The sequence below is a fragment of the Thalia democratica genome, chromosome 6 (assembly GCF_965202585.1).
Source record: "Thalia democratica chromosome 6, ktThaDemo2.hap1.1, whole genome shotgun sequence".
In the NCBI taxonomy this organism is placed as follows: Eukaryota; Metazoa; Chordata; class Thaliacea; order Salpida; family Salpidae; genus Thalia; species Thalia democratica.
The window spans coordinates 20,975,371-20,983,877 of NC_139170.1; positions in this window are offsets into that span (position 1 = coordinate 20,975,371).

The following is an 8,507-nucleotide window of genomic DNA, read 5'->3' on the forward strand; positions in this document are numbered from 1 at the left end:
ATTTAACTCATTACATAACAAATAACATTTATATTGTATTCAAAATCATACATTTAAGGTAGTCAATAGTAACAACAAGTTATGCAAATTTTTGTAACATAAAATTGTATGATTTTGATTTTTGAAGCTACAGCTTCCATAAGCATCAATTTTGCAATGCATTTTTTTGACAAATTAAAGCTATAACGCGCTAAATGTTACAATTTGGATGTAATTTATTTGTTTAAACTTTACGACACTAAAAGTGCTACAGATTACATACATGTCAAAATTATCTCTCAGGAGTGCATAACTAAGTCTAAATGAATACTTACAGCTAAGAAAGCAGAGTCTTTTTAAGCTGAAATAAAAGCAATTTTTTTGCATATAAGTATACGTTTCTGTAGATTTGCAGAAACGTACCAATCCACGTGCCTGGCGCAAACTAAAAACGCAAAAAAAGACCATTTCACTAAAAATCTATCTCCTCCTTCATTTTCTAATCAATCTTCTTCAACTTTTCACAGAAGGTGTATTGTTAAATTTTAAAATGATTGAATGCAGAAATTTTTGAAATTTTGAAAAATAAAATTGTTATTGAAAAAAAACCACCTATTTTTTTTTTTTTTTTTCTAAAATTTTTATTTTTTAATATTTTTAAAATTCCAACATTCAAAGCCTTTTAAACTATAAAAAGAACGTTTCCTGAAAATATAAGGTCTCTAGCTCAAAAAATGAAGTAGAACATTGATTTTTAGTAATTTTTTAAATTTTCAAGAAAATTGACCTCAAAAAATTTGCGGTCCATACTTATGTATCTAAGATTTTTTATTTCTATAAAAACTGGCTTTTAGTTTGTAAATTAAGCTTTCATATAAGATCCAATGTTATTTTCAGTAAAAAAAATGTCAGACCCCTCCCTATGCCCTTAATACTAAACCCTTGTTTGACCTCAGCCTGGTCACTGTGCAACACAAATGATGGTTGCAACAACTTTCTGAGAGAAGATTTGGCAGGAACTTTCAATGTTTTAAAATAGAACTGGTCCAAACCATCTTCACTTTGCTTGAAACTCTTGAAATTTAATGCATTCATTGGACAATTTACTAAAGTTCTAAATTGTTCAATGCTAGCATCACATGCAGAGTTGGAGCACATTTTTTACTTTGTTAAGGAGTGCACAATGTTGGCAAAACGATTAACCAGAGATTTTTGTATTTAAACTTACATATACTTGTATTTATTTTTAAAACACTAAGAGTAGGACTATAAGTATGTGCTTACAAAAGTATGTAAATGCTATAAAAATACAATGCTATACTTTAGTTCAGCTAGTTAAAAGTGAGAAAACTTACGTTACCTAATTATAAAAATTAACACTGTAAAATTAACAAAAATTAATTAATATAAAATCAACTAAAATAAAATACCAAAACATTCAAAACTTAATTAAATCAAAATCTTCAAAATTACAACAAAAAAATAGTTTAAAGTTTTGAAGTCTTAAAACTAGTCAGAGTTATTAAAGAAATTAAACTGGACTGAGTATATTGGAAATTTTAAACTAGTCTGAGTGTGTGGCAACCCTGTGATATAGTAACAGGGTTTTTTTAAATAATAAATATTTCTATACAATAACAAATAAAAAGGTACTTAATTTATTAAAACTATCACGCTTATTTGATATAAACGATTATAACTATTCTATTTGAATAAGGTGTTTAATATAAATTAAAATTTCTTTAAAAAAATCAACTCTCAAGACCTTGGAAAAAATGATGATGGAAATGAATGAAGATATGAAACAGTTGAGGGCTGACTATGTAAAAGGTCAGAAGGATCTTTTTAATGAAATAAGGAAGCTGAAGGAGGATATTAAAACTCAGAAAAAGAAAGTCAATGTTTTAGAAGAGTCTGTTAGATTTAATAGTGGTGGTTTTAAAAAAGTAAAAAATGAAAATGAAACAATGAAAAATCAAATAGAAATATTGAAAGCTGATAACATTAGATTATCAGAAACTGTTGCAAAAGTTGAGGAGGGTGGTGACCTGTGTCAGAGAGTTAACCAGATGGACAATTTTCTAAGAAGGTCAAATAATGAAATTCAAGGGGTACCGGTAGTAAACAATAAAAATTCGGAAAGCTTATTTATGAGCACTTTGAAAGTAGTTGACCTACGCATTAAAAGAAAGGATATTGTTTCATTTAGAAGTATGAAACCAACTGGAACGGCTGAAGACAATAAGAAGGTTTTTAATCCTATCTTGGTAAAATTAGCATCGTTTGAGCAGAAGGTTTAGATCATGAAAGAGAAAAAAAAGTTGGCACATGATTATCTCTATATGTAGAAATATTGGTTTACATCAACAAGAACCTGTCACCATTTAGCCGGGACCTTCTTTACCATACAAGAAGGTTCCAAAAGGCTAATGGCTGGAAGTTCTCTTGGTTGTCTGGTGGAGTTGTATTGATGAGAGAGAAGGAAACAAGCAAGGCTATTGTAGTTTGCTGTGTAAAAGATACAAAAAATATTCAAAAAATAACTTATAATTAACTTGCTTGTCTTTATATTAAATATATTTAGATGAGTACGTATAATTTAGAGTTAGATAGTTAGTAAATATTGATTTTGTATGCAGTGTTTGTCAAAAAGACTTTGAACCTCCAAAAACTAAGTCTATTTGTTGTGATAATTGTGAAAGATGGTTTCATTTAAATTGTTGTGGAGTTTCTGAACGTGAGTTTAATTTTTCTGTTAATAATGATGATCCTATTTATTGCTGTGTTAATAACCTAGGACTAATTAATGTTGGGAGTGATGATTTTTGCAAATCTTGTTTTAAAAAATTATTTATTTAGATGACTGTTTGTTTTGTGAAGGCTGCTTTAAACGGATACATCTTAAATGTTCCTAAGTATTAATTAAAAAGTTAGCAGAAATGTGAAAAAATAATTTACCCTTCTTTAATGTAACCTGTGAGCAAAAAATGTCTGTATGTTTTAAATAAAAATTGTGTAAAACTTAAAAAATTGTTTAACCTGTTGAGTGTGCTTCTGAAAATAAAATGAAACTAAGCCTATACAAACAAGGTGATTATATAAGTTTTATTGTGATGAATGTAAGCAGTTTGTTTTTCCCTTTCAGAATGTCAATAACTTTGATAATGATTGTTTTTTATGAATCTATTAAACTTAGTATTTCTGAAATAAACAGGGTTCGTGCGCGAAATTTTTTTCATTTAGCCTGACTGAGACCAATTTAGCCTGACATTTTTTCAAAGTAAGGAAAATCCCCTTTAGATGTTATTTTAGGTATTGGGGGGTCTTTATTAGTACTATTGTAGTCTCTGACTTTAACCAGCTGTATCTCAAAAATATTTTGAGCTTAAAAAATCTGCAAAAAGCAACTCATAGCTTAGTTATAACTCAATAAAATAAGACTAAATTGTGAAAAGGGTGATTGACCCCTCCCTATGCTCTTAACGGTTACATGACAATTCAAATTCGGACAACTCAAATTCCGACAATTTAAATTCTTAAAAAAAATATCTAAAAGACTATATCTCAATAAGTTATATAACGTTGAAAAAAATAAGAAATACATATGTAGATCTTATTAATATCTACAAGCTATTTTAATCTTTTTTCAAAATCTAAAATACTTTTCATGATATTTTAAAATTAATAAAAATAATTATGTTTTTTACTTTATTTAAGCCATATCTCAAAAAATATTTAATATATTGCAAAAAGAAAAAAATGGCTTGTAGATATTAATATGACCTACATATGTATCTTTTATACTTTATAAATATACATTACTTTTTTATTTGTGGCTGTTTTAGTTTATTTTAAAGAATTTGAATAGTCGGAATTTGAATTGTCCGAATTTGAATAATTGTGCACCCGCTCTTAACAAAACATATTCAGTAATAAGTTTTAAAATAAGTGTTATATATTATCTATTACTAGTGTAAAAATTTAATATATAGTACTAAATACAATTGTTTAATTTAATTAATCACTAAGTAAAAACATTATAACCAGAAGATTTACATTAAAACAACGTGAAATGTCTTGTTTTATTTAAATTCAAAATGAAATGCTTACAGGAGTATTAAAATTCAAACAAACAGCTAAGTTGTTGAACTAAACTGTAATGCTTAAACTGTATTTGTTTAATAAATTTTCATAATTATGACGTATATAATCTACTCAAAACAAAATTATGAAGACTCTTAAACAGTTTTTAGAGATTCAACAAATGTTTTAAGTGTTTGTTTTTACAAATACTAACTGGTTTTGTCTTTAATAACTAAATCTTTATTTAGAAATAAATTCACATCTCATTTGATCTTAAAAAGATTTCTCAATTTTTTTTAATCAAAATTTTTCAAGCACTTGAACTGAGAAAAACTGATATTCTCAAATTTTTAAATAAAAAACTGATTTAGCCTGACGTTTTTCAACTTTTTTCAAAAAAACTGATTTAGCCTGACTTAGACTGATTTAGCCTGACGCGCACGAACCCTGAATAAACAATGAGAGTTACTTAGATTTGTATAGTGTGAAATTTAACAAAAATAATTGTATTAGTATTGTTTTTATGAATATAAGAAGCTTGAATGCAAATATTTATAAAATTGAGGAATTTTTGAGTGTAGTTGAGGGGTTGTCTGATGTAATTTGTCTGTGTGAAACATGGCTTACAAATCTGAGACCTTTTGTAGGTAAGTTGTATGGATATGATTTTGTAAATAAGTTTTCTAATAGTAATTAATCTGGTGGTGTTGCATTTTTTGTTAGATCTTGTCACTCTTATGAGGTTGTAGAAGTTGTGTCTTTTGAACAGTGTGATGTAGATAACCTGTGGATCTCTCTAAAACTTGATAATAATAAATCTTTTAAAGTTGGTAATGTATATAGACATCCAACCACTGCATTTGATACTTTAAAAAAAAAATTCCTTAATGTTTTAGACCTATTAAAAGAAAAGAATAAATATAAACTTGTTAAATGGAGATCAGCATACTTGTGACTAATTGGATTATATTTCTAGTGCTGGTGCTTTGCAATTTGTTGATTCGCCAACTAAGCATTCTGCTGATTATTCTTCTAGTTCTTTTATTGATCATGTTTATTCTAGTTTTGACTGTGAAAAGCTAAATGTCAATGTTGTGGACTATGATATATCTGATCATATGCCGGTTATCTGTGAAATTAAATGCAAAATGTCAAAAAATGAATACTGTGATTTGAGGTCCCTTCAGGACTTCAGTAAGTTTGAAGTTGAAGCTTTTCTGAATGATTTGAGTGTGAAATTGAGAAAGATAAATATACAAAAAGATAAATATATAATTTATACAGATTTAGTTTTTATTTTAATTAAAATTTTCTTTTTATTAGTAAATTTAAAAGATAGGGCAGGTGGAATAACACGTGATGAGCTCAAACTCACTTGCTTGACCTTCAGAAAACGTTTATCATTGTAGAGGGGGGAGTGGGTAACTTATGATGTTTTCTACCTTAAAAAAAAACCAGCAAGCACAGTAGGGTGCTTTATTTTACATCTACTTATGAGTTAATGGCTGGAAAAAATGTTATGTTTTGGAAATATCATAAAACACTATGTGCAAAATTTAAGATGATTTGAAGAAACTTTCACCTTGGCACCAACAATTGTACCTCAATGCAAAATGTTAAGGATCCAAAAAATGCAACCTTAGAGTTTGAACCAGTATTTGTGTGGCCAATTATCACAAAAACACAATGTGCACAATATAAAATAATTTAAAGAAAGACTTTTGGTGGCATTTCTGTTTTTTGGAAAAAAAATAAGAAAACTTACAAAAATGGGTAAAAATTACATAAAATCTAGAATTGCCTCAATAAAAGTTTGGTAATTACCTAGCATGCTGTTGCACCAATATTAAACTGAAATTAAAATATATTTGATGTCTATTATAACATAAAATTGTTTATATTCAATGGCATAAAAACCTTCTCACAGTGGAAATTGTAAAAAAAAATTGGAACACGATTCCAACAAAGTTACTTGGCGATTGTTCATGTAAATTTGTATGTGTCCTGCATGACATCAGTATCAGTAGAAATTAAAATCAGCTTGACTCTACCACTATCGTGACATCACGGTTTACATAAACTAATAAAGCTTAAACATTTAATTGCTTTATTTTTACAGTACTGTAGTTGATATAAAATATTGTATTGATATGATCGATTTATTTTGTAAAATAAAAGCAATTAAATATTCATGCTTTGTTTTCTTTGGATAAATAAGTTTTATTTTATTATTTATGTATTTATAACATGTCATTTTTAGCCTAAAATTATTGTTAAAAAGACCTCTAATAAAATTTCAGTTTGATATTGGTGAAATATCATGCTAGGTAATTACTAATATTTTTCATCATCATTTAAAAACTTACTTATTTGTTGATTTACTTTGTTTTATCAGGCCCACAATCTTTACAGTAACCTAATTATACTTAATCATCTTCTTGACCTTACTCAGCAGTATTATAGCTTCAGTCAAAAATAATTACCATGCACTTAGGCAACTAAATTGCTAAAATGGTGTTTTTAGAAAACTTTTTTTGTTTATGTATAAACTTACATTAATGTTTAAAACAGTAGAATTGAGTTTATTAAAAGACAAAAATAAAAGCGCTCAAAATATTTTGTTTTAAGACCTGGTGCACAAAAAACCTCTTCGGTTATATCATATATTTTCATAGACACAACATCATATATTTTTTGAACTTTGTAATAAAATATTACAAAAATTCAAGTTTTTATTTAACTTTTTTTTTATTTTCTAAAAACTTTACATGTAGTTTTACAGTATTATCAAACACTTTTACTTGCGAAAAACTTCTACTTACTTTTGAAAGGTACCTTCACTGAGTTCTACTTCAACAATTAACTTCTCTAAATTAACTTCTATAAAACTTTGCTTCAAAAATATATGCAATGCACTCTTTTATTATTTATGTAAAGTAGAGATAGGCCACTTTTTAATTGACAGGCTAGATTTACTAGAAAATTATAAAACGGCCAAACTTTAAAAAAATCTTTGCGGACCGCATTAAGTTTAAAAACTATACTATAAAGCTTTAAAATCAACTTAATATCATCAATATTGCTATAGAAGTAAATAATAGTTAAATAAAAGTATTAAGTTGTGTGTGACTTGTGAATACCAAAATTGTCGTAATTACAATAAATAATATTTTTAAAACTTAATAAAAATTTGATAATTTTATCTTAAATTATTGTGCTCTAAATACTTTTTGGCAGTTATCTTAAGTAAATCTAACCAACTGTAGTAACTAGTAATTAGTTGTTAATGACTTGGTTTAGAGTTTGGTTGGACTATTTATTTTGAAGTAAAATATTGATTCTCCACTCAAATTTATATTGAAGCATACTTCAGAATCAGAACATTAGTTACAAAAGAAAACTATTTTTGTTTATTTTACTTAAGTAGTTTCAATTGTAAAGACACGTCGTGGGAAAAGGTTTTGTTTGGCAAACTGTACGTTGCCCACTTTAATGGAAAGAATAATTATTGTAAAAATATTTTGTTAAAATACATATTATTTAAATATAAACTTATAAGTTGTTTACTTATTAATTTGTCTAACTTTCTTGGAACTATAAAAAAGTTAAATACTTTACTTGAATTAAAATTCAAGAAGTAAAAAAAAGAGTACTTAATGTACCTATCTAAACAAAAAAATTTCAATTTATTTGGATCATTTCGTCTAACCTTGCAGCATAAATTGAAAAAATTAAGTTGCCAATTAAAATTTAAAAAAAAAATTTTTTCTTTGTTTCATAAACATTTAGTCAAAATAAAGGAGTTTAAAAAAATATCTATAAAGGTATGTTAATTATTTAGGTTAAAGAAAGTTTTGTTATATTAAAGCCTGTTATCTTAAAATTAATAACATAAGTTTATACAATTTTACTTACACACTAAAAATATAAAACCATTTTATAGTAACTTATTTGATAAACTGAACTATATTTTATAAATCAGAGGTTACTTGTTGGAGTTGAAGAGTTAAATTTTAAAACTTACGGGAAGTTAGTATCGTCGGAAAAACAAATAGCTGTTTTTCAAAACTAAAAGTCAATAGTTTTATTTACTTGCTAAACTACAATAAATTTATATGCTTGCGAACTTCCGAGTTTTTTTTGTTAGTTTATATAAATAAAAGTTAGAACAGTAACTTTATAAAAGCTTTAATTAATAAGTCATTTTAAGATTAGCGCAAAGCAGTTTCACTTAGTGATCGACTGAATCCACAAGATTAGTAACCGGCCGGATCCTGATTTTATTTTAAGATATTGATCTGGCAGCATCATATGAAGCTTTCAATTTTTCTCGTAAAACCTTGTGTTAGTTTTAAAATGATCTTTAAATACACTTAAAACCTTTTATTTATTTAATTTTTTGATTGCTCATCACCATTAACTCTAGAATATCTAGTGTAAGTTTC